This window comes from Halichoerus grypus, chromosome 13 (genome assembly GCF_964656455.1).
Source record: "Halichoerus grypus chromosome 13, mHalGry1.hap1.1, whole genome shotgun sequence".
Classification (NCBI taxonomy): domain Eukaryota; kingdom Metazoa; phylum Chordata; class Mammalia; order Carnivora; family Phocidae; genus Halichoerus; species Halichoerus grypus.
The window spans coordinates 44086254-44100374 of record NC_135724.1 but is presented as its reverse complement, the minus strand read 5'-3'; the positions used below and the strand labels follow the sequence as shown (position 1 = coordinate 44100374).

General features: G+C 42.0%; 1 long non-coding RNA gene across 2 annotated transcripts in view; it reads left to right on the top strand.

The window, feature by feature from the left end:
- The window catches only part of LOC118533763 (uncharacterized), a 108921-nt gene that overhangs the window by 55201 nt on the left and 39599 nt on the right, over positions 1-14121 (top strand). Inside the window, exon 7 of one of the 2 annotated variants that reach the window (XR_013443355.1) lies at positions 8275-8340. The exons of the other annotated variant lie outside the window; for it this stretch is intronic. This is a non-coding gene — a long non-coding RNA (uncharacterized LOC118533763). Of the gene's footprint in view, positions 1-8274; positions 8341-14121 lie in introns of those variants that run through there. 2 annotated transcript variants of the gene reach the window in all.

The window sequence follows — 14121 nt, the reverse complement described above, 5'->3', positions numbered from 1 at the left end:
AATCTTTGGTGATGTTTTAGAAACCTAGATCAAGCCTTGCCTAAAGTCTACCTATGTGTGCTAATAAATTTCCTTCTTTCATAAGCTAGTTTGAGTTGAGTTTTCTCTCAATTTCAAGCAAGAGTTCTAAGTTACACATACACAAACTCACCTTAATCCATGGACCAGATGATTGATGGCGAGGAATAGTTTCATGAGTTAAGACTCTCACAGTTAAGGATTTTAGGGGCAGCATTTACTTTTCCCTAAATGATGCTCTTTGCTTTTTCTTGATTTTCATATAATTAGGGTCCTGCTCTGTTTGAACCTGCAAACAAGCCCTAAATGTGTCAGATCTAATGCCTGGGCTACAGTGCGTTCAGATAGCGTCAGGCTTGACGCAGGTGTTAGGACAAAGGTGTTTTGGTCATCTTGCGCCCAGGATTTCAACAGACAAGAGATGACTCTACAGAAGTAGTGTCCTGGGCTCAAAAGAGCCTGGGGCAGGAGGCAGAAGAGAATGGGGTTGTGCCTCTATTAGCTTAGGAATGTAAGCGCCCAGGGCTCAGCTTTCTCATTTATAAAACGAAGAACCTAAACTAAATGAGCTGGAAGACCCTTCCAGCTCCGAAGATCTATGCACTTAATGAATTGAAGCGCCCAGCCAGCCCTTCCGGGACAGTGTGAGTTTCTCAGCCTCCCCAGGTACCCCTGACAGAAGTGCATTGCCTTGGAAGGAGATTTCCAGGTCTGCAGCTGTCCACCTTAGAACTGGTTGACTGAGTGCTAATTGGCTTTGCATTTACATCTAGTGGCTTCTTGCTTGATTTTCAGCATTACCCAAGGTTAAGTAGGCAGCTGCTGTCACATGAGAAGAGAAAAAAATGGATAGGGACGAGCCCTCTCCTCCCAATTCATTTATTTTAAGGCAAAAAGTCTGATGAATTAGCCTATTTGGAAGAGCACTAAGGTTTTTCTGAAGTCAAAAAGCAAGTTATTGGCAGGGCTGAGACTAGGGCCTCCTGACAAGAGGCCCAGGGCCTACTTAGGGAAAGGACAGCCGGGAGCCGGGGAGATACATGTCACCTGCTTTCCAACTCTGCCAAGGGCTGCCCTCCCAGCTGCCCTGCATTGGGGATGGGGGTGTCGGGCAGACTGACTTCTGCTCCCTGTTGTGAGCAGCTGAAGCAGCAGGAGCTGGGAAAGCATCCTTCAGGGAAGCTCTCCTTGGGCCATGAGTTAGAGGGGAGGAGGGTGCAGAATCCTCACTGGCATCTTTACTCACGGCAGCCCTTTCCACCCTCTCTCTTTTCAAATTGAGATGTCCTTTGCATATCATAGAAGTCACCATTTAAAGGGTACACAGTTCGGTGGTTTTTGGTATCTTCACGAGTTTGCGCCACCATCACCACGGTTTAATTCTAGAACATTGTCATCACTCCCAAAGGAAACTGTGCACCTATTAGCAGTCAGTCTCTCTTACACCCTCCTCCCAGCCCCCTGCAACCATCCACTTTCTGTCTCTGTGGATGATTTGTCTATTCTGGACATTTCACGTAAATGGAATCCCACAACATGTGGCCTTTTATGTCTGGCTTCCTTCACTTAGCATCAACCTTGTAGGATGTATCAGTACTTCATTCCTTTTTATGGTTGAATAATATTCCATTGTACGGATTTGCCACTTTTTGTTTACTCATTCATCATTTTTTAAAAAAGATTTATTTATTTATGTGTGTGTGTGTGTGTGAGAGAGAGAGGGAGAGAGAGAATCCTTAAGCAGACTCTCTGCTGAGCACAGAGCCCGATGTGGGGCTCGATCCCAGGACCCTGAGATCATGACCTGAGCCGAAATCAAGAGTTAGCTGCTTAACTGACTGAGCCACCCAGGTGCCCCTCTAATCACCATTTGATGAAGATTTGGGTTGTTTTCACTTTGGGGCTCCTATGAATAATTCTGCTATGGACATTCATGTCCATATTTTTGTATAAAGAAATGTTTTCATTTCTCTGGGTATATCCCTATGAGTGGGATTGCTGAGTCATATGGCAATTATGTTTAACTTTTTGAGCAACTGCCAAACTCTTTTCCACGTTGCTCATCTCTTTAAACACAGGTGCACAAAGAAAAATAGAAATGGCTGTCATCTTTGGACGGAAAGGATGGTGCTACGATGTTATTCTCTATGTCTCTTTCTTATAGCGCATCCTTTCTTCTTATGCTATGGTCATCAGTCAGCTAGAAGGCATTTCAGCTTTGGAATTAGAAAGGTCTGCAATGGTGCCTCCAATTTTCTGGGTCCTTGTTTCCTCCTCTGTAAACCGGGGCCAGGATTGCTGTGACTCTTGAATTAGACAATGACCATAGAGCTCTCGGCGAGGGCCGCGTACTAAGCAGCCACTGACTCAGCACTAATGCCCCTTGACCTTCTAGAGAGGGCCAGTGTCTTTGTTCTCTGTACGCCCAGCACCTGGCAAGGCTCCTGACTCTAAAGACCTCTTTAGTACTTGGTTGTTCAATGAACCCATATACGATGAGGGAATGAGGGAATGCATCCGTGCGCAGGGTAATGCCTACATATAGTAGTTGTTCAATAAATGTCAGGTGATGGAATGAATGAATAAAAAAGGAAAGAACAGAGCATTAACACTTCAGGAGATATGCTCTTCTTAAAACAAGTTCCCTACAGAAATATTTTTCCTGGCATTTGGGAGACTGCCTAAGATCACTCATAGGCAACATATGTGCATCTGTCTCTTCCCCTTTGAAATTCATAGGTCTGCGTCTATCTCTATACGGGAGGGGCGGCCTTACTATTTTTAGAGCAGTGACCACGTGTCATTTTCCTGTCCATCATCACTGGGATCCCAGTAGCAGGAGAACCAGCAAAAGCCTGTCTCTCCTGCTCGAATGCTCCTTTTTGTTGCTTTTATGCACCGGCATCCCAGGCATGGGGAGATGCAGTGCTGGCCCTGCCAGGTGAACAGGCTGGCCCACGAGGACATAAGACAGTTGAGTTGAACACAAATTGAATGATTGCAGCCTCAAATCCCAATCAAAGAGATTTACTATGTTTTTAAAAAGGCACTGATGTTGACTTGACTAGGGAAAAGATGCATGGAGAACGCACTGGGCAGGAAGCCTTATGTGAACCATGAAATAAACATGGGTACCGCTTCGGAGTCACGATGGCCTGGGCATATAAACCAACCTTGTACTCTGAGATTAAGATACACTTTCCAGAGAGCTGGCCTTTTTTAAGAATGGTGCAAGTTTTTGTGAAGAGACTTTAAAATGCACAGAAGATGCATGGATAAGAATCTGAGGAGATTTCTGTTCGTGAACAGGAATGATTTTTTTTCTGCCATGTCTACAGAAAGCCAGGCCAAGTGCAGTTATTTAGAGAATTCAACCAGCAAAATCCTGCTGAGGGGAGGGTGGGAAGGAGTAGAGGGTCGTATATTCTCACAGATGGTCTGTCCTTACTGATCAGATTCAGATGCCTGCCTCCCCGTTTCTTTTTCCCTGGGCAGGTGGGACCTCCTTATAAATTTACCACAAAATACATAGCATGGGCTGGGGGTGTGTGCTCCCGGTGGCATGGCCTGATGAGACTAAGGTGTCTTTGGAGGGGCTTTGCCGGCTGTGTTGGAGAGTCTATATGGTGTCACCCCTCAGGGGACCCCACGGTATACGTGAGTGAACTCAGAGCTAAAAGGGAACCAACTTGCTCTTTGTCCAAGTAGGTCACTGCACTTTTGTAAGAAATGCTTAAGAGTCCATGGGGTCCGCATGGAACACCTACCTGGCCGTCGGAGAGGGAGATGAGGGTTTTTCCCAGGGGCTCTGGCCCTTCTACATAGAGAGAGCGTTACTAATCAGTGTTTTCCAAACTGTACCCTGAAGACAGCTAGATTTCCTCCGAGAACTCTCGAGGAAGGAAGACGGACCAGGCTCTGGGCCACAAAACTCTCCTTCCAAAATGTTTTGCTTTTCTTGTCCTAAACATTGGTGCTCACTCCACAGTGTTGTTTGCAAATGAGATGTGCTACTCAAACAATATTTGAGAAACCACCTGGCTAGTGTGTCCCTGATGTTCCCTTCTCATTTAAAATGTGGAGACCTGCGTTTTCCAGCCATTCCCGGCCCCTGGGATCCTTTCTTTGCGCTGGGACCAGTGAATAGTGAAGATGAGTCTTAGCTCAGTGTTCGTGTGAGGGTCCATTTCTACACTTTACAACCTGCTATGGATTCACATGGTCTAAACTCAATGGACTGCGGGCTGAGAAGCCTACCAGCACCAATGATAGATTCCACACACTCTGATGACCTCATTTAGGAACGGGCAAGCTTCTGCGTCTGTGTCTGGCTCTTAAGTTGCACGAACCCAGAAACTCATCATTCTTTTAGGGTTTCCTAAAACACTTCTGCCTGTCTCACCCAATGGGCGTCCAGAGTGGTCCGAGAAGGTTCCTCTTTGCTTAAAATATACTGCCTGATGGCCCACAGGCTTGCGCGGGAGGAGGGCTTGATAGGCAGTTCAACACCCTGTAAGAGGCTGCTTGGTGTATATGCTAAAGAAATGACCATCTGCGTCAAATAATTATAAGTGGTCTCCCCTGACTGCTCTCCATGTGCTGGCACAGACCGAGGGGAGGCACCCCCTTTATAGCCACTGCAGCCCGGGGAGGAGAGGCTGGGGAGGAATCAGGCATATTCTTCCACTTCAAGGCACACGGCCTGCTGAGCGGACAGGTGCTGACAGTGTGATGTCCATGGGCAGTGAGACCAGCCTGTCCTCGGACCTGACATCTATATCTCCATCTCCCTGGATTTGAAAACTGACACAACATAAGGAATGTCACTCTCTATTCCTCCATGTTCACAGGCGTCTCTATCGCATCGGAAGTCCTGTGAGCAAGTGTCTCGGTCACAAGTGCCTGCTCACTGCAGCGTGACGAGCTGCCCCGCGGCAGGGGGGCCGCGGCGTGAGTCACTGACCTTGTCTGGTCTCCTGGCGGATGGGGGGCTGACCGACCTCCGCTGGCAGGTGGACAGGACTGAGAACTGGTTTGTCTGTTGGCTGATTCTGGCCAAGTTCAATCTTCCTGTGTTAGCTAAATACAGTTGGCACTTAGACCTGATATGCGTATGCTTTTGTGCAGGACATGGTTTTAGATGGTCAGCGTCACTTTGGACCAGAGTGCGGAGCAAGTGTAAGGCGGGGCTGCCCACATGGCCCGTTCTTGTCTCGGGGGTCCGTCGGCTCCCACGTCGGCTCCCATGTCGCCTCCGTGCCCCTTCTGTCGCCTCGGGCACTCCCTGTTGTCCCGAGAGAACCTGTGGCCAGGTGGCTCCAGGCCCCACTGAGCAGACACTATCAGGTGAGTGTGCTGCAATTTTGTGCAATTAGGAGCAGAGAACCTACTTCTACTTGCTGGGAGAAGCTAAAAAGTCTTCTAAGAATTTCAAATATGTGTTTAGGGTGGAGAAAAGATGATAGATGTATTTTCATTGTGTTTGAAGGTAGGATTTTAGAAGACACACTCCAGGGGAAGGTTTCCTGATATGCTTGACTTCAGCTTCATCACTTTTAAATAAAGATAGCTATAAATATATTTAATATTCTTCTAAAAACATTAGAAAACAAGAAACAACTTTTTCCTTTCTATTATCTCTCTCTCTCTCTCTCTCTCTATCATCTATCTATCATCTCTCATCTATTTCTCATTCTAAAAATCCAGCACTAATTTAATTTGTCTTTGTGGATAAATGAACGTTAGGAATTTCCTGGGAAGAGTGGGAGGGCTCAAGTAGGACATATGTAGATGAGAAAAATTTATTAGTGAAAGAGTTAAGTTCTTTTTTTTTTTTTTAAAGCTTTTATTTATTTATTTGACAGAGAGAGACACAGCGAGAGAGAGGGAACACAAGCAGTGGGAGTGGGAGAGGGAGAAGCAGGCTTCCCACTGAGCAGGGAGCCTGATGCAGGGCTCCATCCCAGGACCCTGGGATCATGACCTGAGCTGAAGGCAGATGCTTAACGACTGAGCCACCCAGGTGCCCCTCGGTTTCCCTTTTAGACAGTTCTTTTACATCATTATGCTACTTGATTCTTCTAACAACACTGAGAGAAAACTGTAATTTTTAGACGAGGAAACTGAGCTCTGAGAGATAAAAGAAGGTGGACTGAGCACACAATGTTCTGTTCCAAGACTTTAAAAATGACAGAACACACACACACACACACACACAAAGTCAAGTGTAAGAATCTTCCCAGTGGAAAGATATTCATAGAAACCATGAAGAACCCTGGAAAGATCAAAGAAGGAAACCCTAATCTGAAATGCTCACAGAGAATGCTTTTTGCAAAGGGTGGGAGAGGTGTCAAGGGGAGGTGGCGAATGCTTGAAGCCGGGGAGATTAGGGGGCAACTGAACTAGCATACCACATGTCCATTTGCTGGTAGGTGATGGCTCCAGGAGTGAAACCCTAGCCTTTTCTCTCTAATGCCTATGTTCCTATCAATTCTTGAGTAGGCACGTAAGATTTTGGACTTGGCCGGATCTACACAGCACAGAGTAAATAGAGATTTGGTGGCATCTTGTTAATTTGAACACTGTGCATCAGTAAACTGCATAATTCAGGGTTATTCATGATTTTTTTCCTGTTTGATCTCAACTTTTTTGTTTCTTTGCTTAAGAATTAACTTTATTGCAGTGTAAATTATATGCAAAAACTGACCAGTTGTAAGTGTACAATTTTTAAAGTTCTGACAAATACAGACAGTGTATAACCATCACTACAATCATGATATAGATATAGTTCCTTAAAAAGGTAAACATAGAGCTATCATATAACCCAGTAATTCTACTCCTAGGGATATACCCAAGAGAAATGAAAATGGCATAGTCGTGCGAAAATTTCAATACAGATGTCTATACCAGCAAATGTAATCACCCCCAAAAGTTCCCTTGTGCTCCTTTGTAGGCATTCTCCTCCTCCTCCCTCTGATACCATGACAATCACTGATTTACCTTTTGCTTTTTCTAGTTTGGTCTTTTATAGGGTTTCACACAAACCACAGAGTATGCAGTTTTTGTGATCAGTTTCTCTTTTTTATCATACATTTTTGAGATTCATTCATATTACTTATTATGTATCATTAGTTTATTCCTTTTTATTGCTGAGTAGTATTCCATTAAATGAATATGTTGCAATTTTTTATCCATTAAACAATTGATGGACACTTGTATGTTTCTAGTTTTTGGTTATTATGAATAAAATTGCTATGAACATTTGAGTACAAGACTTTGTGTAAATGTATATTTTTAATTTATTTTTAATAAATACCTTAGAGGGGTTGAGAGTCATATGGTGTGTGTATTTTTAACTTTAAAAAAAATTGCCAGGGGCACCTGGCTAGCTCAGCTGGTTGGGCTTCCGACTCCTGATTTCAGCTCAGGTCTTGGTCTGGGGTCGTGGGTTTGAGCCTCATGCTGGGCATGGAGCCTATTTGAAAAACAAAACAAAACAAAACAAAACTGCCAAACAGTTTTCCATTTTGCATCCCACCAGCAGTGAAGAGGGTTCTAGTTCTTCTATATCCTGATCAGCATAGTTTTTAAAATTTTAGCCATTCAATGGGTATGTGATGGTATCTCATTGTGGTTTTAATATGTATTTCCTTAAAAACTAATGATATTAAGCATCTTTTTCTGTGTTCGCCATTTGTGTATCTTTTTTTAGTGAAGTGTTTAACCTAATTTTTTAAAAAAGATTTTATTTATTTATTTGACAGAGAGAGACACAGCGAGAGAGGGAACACAAGCAGGGGGAGTGGGAGAGGGAGAAGCAGGCTTCCCGCGGAGCAGGGAGCCCGATGAGGGGCTCGATCCCAGGACCCTGGGACCATGACCTGAGCCGAAGGCAGATGCTTAACGACTGAGCCACCCATGTGCCCCTAACCTAATTTTTTGTCCTGTCTTTTAACTGGTTTGTTTTTCTTACTATTGAATTTTAAAGATACATGTCCTTTATCCAATATATATTTTGCAATATTTTCTCCCAGTCTCTGAGAGAAAGAAGTCCACCTTATTGCTGGTTTTAGGGTGAAAGCATTTCACCTTTAAGTATAATGTTTGCTCTAGGGTTTTGGTAGCTGCTCTTTATCAGTTGAAGTAGTTTCTTTCTATTTTCAGTTTGCTGAGAGCTTTTATTGTGAATGGATGTTGAATTTTGTCAAATGCTGTTTCCAAATCTATTGAGATGAACTTGTGATTTCTCTTTTTCAGTTTGTTAAGATGACGAATTATATCAATTGGTCTTGAATATTAAACCAATCTTGAATTCCTGGGAGGAATTCCACTTGGTCATAAGGTATTATCCTTTTTATGTATTTCTGGATTTGATTTTCTAAAACTTTGTTAAGATTTTAATGTTTATGTTTATGAGGGAAATTGGTTCATAATTATTTTTCATTGTAATGCCTTATCTGGTTCTGGTCTCAAGGTAAGTTTGGTTTCATAAATGAGATAGGAAGTGTTCACTCCTTTTTTATGAAAAAAATTAACATAGGATTTGTATTATTTATTCCTTATATGTTTGGAGGAATTCATAAATAATTTCTCATGTCAAATTTTATGGAGTTTTCTCCGTGTGAAGGTTTTAAACTATGGGTTAATTTTTTTTTATTATAAATAAGGCTACTCAGGTTATCTATTTCTTCTACAATGAGCTTTGATTGTGTTTTTCAAATAATTTTATCTTTGCATCTAAGTTGTCAAATTTATTGGCATCAAATTCAAAATATTCCCTTATTATCTTTTTAAACAGCTGTAAGATCTATAGTGATATCCTACCTTTCATTCTTGATGTAGTGATTTGTGTCTTCTGTCCTTTATTTTTCACCAGTCAGGCTAGCGGGTTATCAACTTTGGTCATCTTTTCAAAATCCAAACTTTTATTTTCAGAGTTTTTCTGTTTTCAATTTCATTAATTTACACACACACACACACACACACACACCCCACACGTATGCAAAGCTTGTTTTATGGCCCACAGTATAATCTATCTTGGTGACTGTTCTAGGTACTATTGAGTGGAGCCTAAATGTCAATTAGGCCAAGTTCATTGATAAGTTTGTTGAAATTTTCTGTATCTGTGCTGATTTTCTCTCTATTTGTTCTACCTAAGAGAAGAGTGTTGAACTTTCCAACTGCAATTGTGAATTTGTCTATTTTTTTAAATTTTGTCAATTTTGCTTCATATATATTGAAACTCTGTTATTAGGTACATAATTTAAGATTGTTATGTCCTCTTGACCCTGTTATTAGGTACATAACTTAAGATTGTTATGTCCTCTTGATGAATTGACCCCTTTATGATAAAATCTCTGTCTTTATCTCAGGTAATATTCGTGTTCTAAAATCTACCTTGTCTAATATAGCCACTCCAACTTTTCTTTTATTAGTATTTTTTATGTATATAATTTTCCATTCTTTTATTTTTAACTTATCCATGTCTTTATATTTCAAGTAGGTTTCTTTTTTTTTTTTTTAAGATTTTATTTATTTGACAGAGAGAGATACAGCGAGAGAGGGAACACAAGCAGGGGGAGTGGGAGAGGGAGAAGCAGGCTTCCTGCTGAGCAGGGAGCCTGATGCGGGGCTTGATCCCAGGACCCTGGGATCATGACCCGAGCCGAAGGCAGACGCTTAACGACTGAGCCACCCAGGCGCCCCTTCAAGTAGGTTTCTTGATAACATACAGTTTGGTCTTGCTTTTTAATCCAATCTGAGAATCTCTGTATTTTAATTCAGATGTTTGGACAATTTATAGTCAGTGTGATGAACTATTTGATTGAGTTTAAAACTTCCATCTTGTTATTTGTTTTCTATTTGTTCCATCTCTTCTTTGTTTCTTTTATCTTCATTCTCTGCCTACTTTTAGATTAATTTTTTTATTAATTATTTTATATTATTGTTGTGTTTTTAAAAATACTGTTGAGTATTATTCTGGTACACAGTTAAGTGACTTGGAATCAGTTTGTCTTTTTGATTTGCTTATACGCTTTGTTAGGGCAGGTCCAGAGGAGCTTTCAGTCCTGGTCTGCTTTTATTCCTTACTAAGGTGATACCCTTTTGTGGATTCTACCCATATGACAATGTCTTTCCACCTTGTCCAGGGTGGGAGGCCCAGACTGCTCCCAGCTCTGTGTGAGCTTTGGAAATTATTGTGTATATTCATTTCTGATGATTCTTTTTCTCAACTCTGGTAATTTCTTCTCTTGCATGTGAAGATCAGTACTCAGCAAAGGACTTGAAAGGACCCTTCTACAGATACTCAGAGCTCTCTCACTATGTAGTTCCCTTATCCCTGATTCTCTATCCCTCAAATTTCAGCTGCCTTGGCTTCTCTGAACTCTGATCTCTCTCTCCTCAACTTAAGAGGACTGTTAGCCTCTGTTCAAGTTCTCTCTCCCTGCCCTGTGTCCTGAAAATTGCCTTCATCAATTGTAGTCAGTCACCATTTTCTCAGGGATCACAGTTCTACACTGTCTACTGTTTAATGTCTGAAAACTAGTCACAGGTTTTGTCCTGTGTTGTTGTTATTGTTGGTTAAGGCAGGAGGATAAGTTCAGTTTCTGTCATTCCATCCATAAGCAGAAGTCCTGTCTTGTGTGTTGTTTCCTCTTGTCAAAAGCATTTTCAGGTCAGAAAACAACAAGTTCAGAGGAAACATAAAGGCAAAAGTTTTATCTTCTGTCTCTTTGCTTCCAAACAGAATCTCCAGTGTAAACCTTTTGCCTGACAGAACTCCCGGGCTTTTTGAACTCACTTTTATTGACAGGTAGATTGAAAATAAAAAAAAGATAGGTTGGGTATGTTTATTGCACACTGAGTTCTTTACGGATGCGTGCTATTTGTCTCCATAAACATCCCCTAATACAGCCTGATACTTCTGAGGACCTCACAGAAGTTGGTCATTTTCTTTGGTTTGACCTATCCGCATTTGTTTCTTAGAAGAATGAAAGTTAGCATGCTCTCCCTGTGCCTCCGTGAGGATCCTCTCTGACGATCTGTCTTTTGAAATGCCTGAGTGACAAGTACCAGTGGTGGTATCAGAAGAATCCAAGAAATTAAGTTCTGAAAAACTTACACCAAAGAACCATTAAGGGCAAAGGGAAGTGAGTATGTCCCCTTGAGCAGGATAAATTGAAGCAGCAAACTACAAACATTTTGCTGAAATCTGATATTTTATATTCAAAATCCATGCATTTAATTCTGTATGTTTCATATTGTGAAATAGTGTATTCTTCACATTCAGTGTTCTGGATGCAACACAATACCCTGCTTCTCTTCCACCACATAATGAACTTCAAGAGCTGGCCTATGCAGAACCCCACTGTCCTTTCTCCACTTCTTTGTCAACCACATGTGAGATTAGGCATGGTCTTTGCTCTCTCTCCTCCTTCTATCTTTAGCACTACAGTGGAACAGGGGCGGATAACTTGTTACCCCATTTTTCAAAAGTTGCCCACTGCTGACTTTATGAATGATGTCTTCTCCATGGCAAGATAATAAATAATGTGTGATGATCATGTCTGAAGGGTCCCTTGCATTGCCTTCAGAGGCTAGTAGAGTCCTAGAGACAGAAAAGACACTGGGAATTTAAGGGCTTACGAAGTTAGATCATCCTTAACGGTTCATCCTTAACGGTTTCACGAAAACTCAGAACTCCTAGCTAAAGGATGAATCGATTTTAGTTCACTATTTTTTCTCATTGAGTCCTGCTGTACAGAACTCTCTTCTACCTCTCTGCCTCTCTTTTTGAGCTGGATGGGTGATAGGAGGAGGAGTGGGATTAGAAGATGGGGTGATTAGTCAAGTCTATGTTTCCCATGGGCTATGGCAGGGGAATGAACCAAACTCTTATTTCTGCTAGCCATCCAAACATCTTTGTGTGGTAGAGAAGTGGTAGAGAAGAGCTGGAGTTATTACTCTGAATTTACTAACAGGAAACAGAGGCCCAGAGAGGTTAAGTGATTAATCCATGGTTACTTGGGTAGAATTGAGAGATGAAGAAGACAGCTCTCCTAATCCCGCTTTTCTTACCATTGTGCTTCCTGTGTGGTCCAAAGACTCAACTAAGTGACATCTGCTCTCTCTTTTTTTTAAAAGATTTTATTTATTTATTTGACAGAGAGAGAGCACAAGCAGGGGGAGTGGCAGGCAGAGGGAGAGGAAGAAGCAGACTCCCCACTGAGCGGGAGGAGCCCGATGTGGGGCTCGATCCCAGGACCCTGGAGGCATGACCTGAGCTGAAGGCAGTCGCTTAACTGACTGAGCCACCCAGGCGCCCGACATCTGCTCTTTAAAACAATACAGATTTGCCTTTCTGAAGTGAATACATTTCATGGAGTGGATCAATTAATTTAAGATATTTGGTCAAATCAAAGAATGGGGCATTCGTTCCCAGAGCACAACAAAACAGTTGTTTACAGTAGCTTCCTCATTCTCCATGGCCGCCACCTCTAACTTGAACTTTCTATAAATAATTAGTCTTTGTAAGGATGTGTTACTGGAATTCTGAATGGAAAGAGTTTACCTTTATTTTGTCAGCAGTTTGAAGGTGTCACGTTGAAAATTACATATACAGGGCGCCTGGGTGGCTCAGTTGGTTAAGCGACTGCCTTCGGCTCAGGTCATGATCCTGGAGTCCTGGGATCGAGTCCCACATCGGGCTCCCTGCTCAGCAGGGAGTCTGCTTCTCCCTCTGACCCTCCTCCCTCTCATGCTCTCTGTCTCTCATTCTCTCTCTCGCAAATAAATAAAATCTTAAAAAAAAAAAGAAAAGAAAATTACATATACAATCTCTGGTGCAAAATAAACTACTGTGGTTGTGTAGACATGCCATTTCATACACAGAACCGCTTCACTAATGGGGCCTTGGAAACCTGAGAAGCACACTGTGTGGTGTTTTATGATCTTTTAAAAGTATTTTGTCATTTAGTGAAAGGCAGGAACAGCAGCTACATCTAGAAAAGACCCTTTGATTCAAGCCTCCTCACACGGCTAATCTCTTTCATGCCATTACATCCCATACTCAGCTTGCAATTAGTCAAGGTGTGTGCCTTTGAAGACTTCAGCGGTCCAAATGCAACACCTGGCAACTAGTAGCAAATGGGAGATTGAATTGCTTCCTCTCAGACCATACATCTTTCTGTTTTGTAAGCCTACTATGGGACAAACACTTCTCATTGCCAGGCCAATCCGCAACTTTTAAATGGAGGCCAATGTTTAAATAAAGGTTATTATTGTAACCTACAAAAATGTAGAGCTTGATTAGGATTAGGGGAATGGTTTGAGCTCATTTGCTTGGAGGAGGCTCTATTTCTATTGTTTTGACAATTCATCTCAATTATTATATTCAAGAAAATATGGGGAGTTTATGCTTTGCAGCTGAGTTGTCCAGTCCAGAAGCCATTAACAACTGGTGACTCATCCAAGCACTTCAATGTGGCTCATCCACACTGAGAGACAGCATTGCTTTAGACCTTTTTTCGTAGTGGTTGTTTACTTGTCATCGTCAGAGGAAGCAGGAATAGAAGGGAAGAGGCCGGCTGGGCCAGATGCAAAACACTTCTTGTGACGTGTGGGTACAACAGGGGATTGAGGTACATAAGTATGGGTGCACCTTGACGTTTTTGAGTTTGGCTCTCAGGGTGTTGGTGAACTTGGCAAACACCTCTCCTTTGGTGATTTTTGGGTTATCTCTGCGTCTTTATCCTCTAGACGACCACTGTCCAACAGGAATATAAGTGAATCACATATATAATTAAAAATTTTCCTATGGCCACATTAAAAAGGGAAAAAAAACCAGGGCAAGTTAATTTTAATGATATATTATACTTAAATCAGCATATACAAATATTATCTTTTAAAAAATGTAATCAATATAAAAATTATTCATGGGGTGTTTTACTTTTTTTGGTACTAAGTCTTTGAAATCTGATATGTATTTTTTTTTTTTAAAGATTTTATTTATTTATTTGAGAGAGAGAGAATGAGAGAGAGCACATGAGAGGGGGGAGGGTCAGAGGGAGAAGCAGACTCCCTGCCGAGCAGGGAGCCCGATGC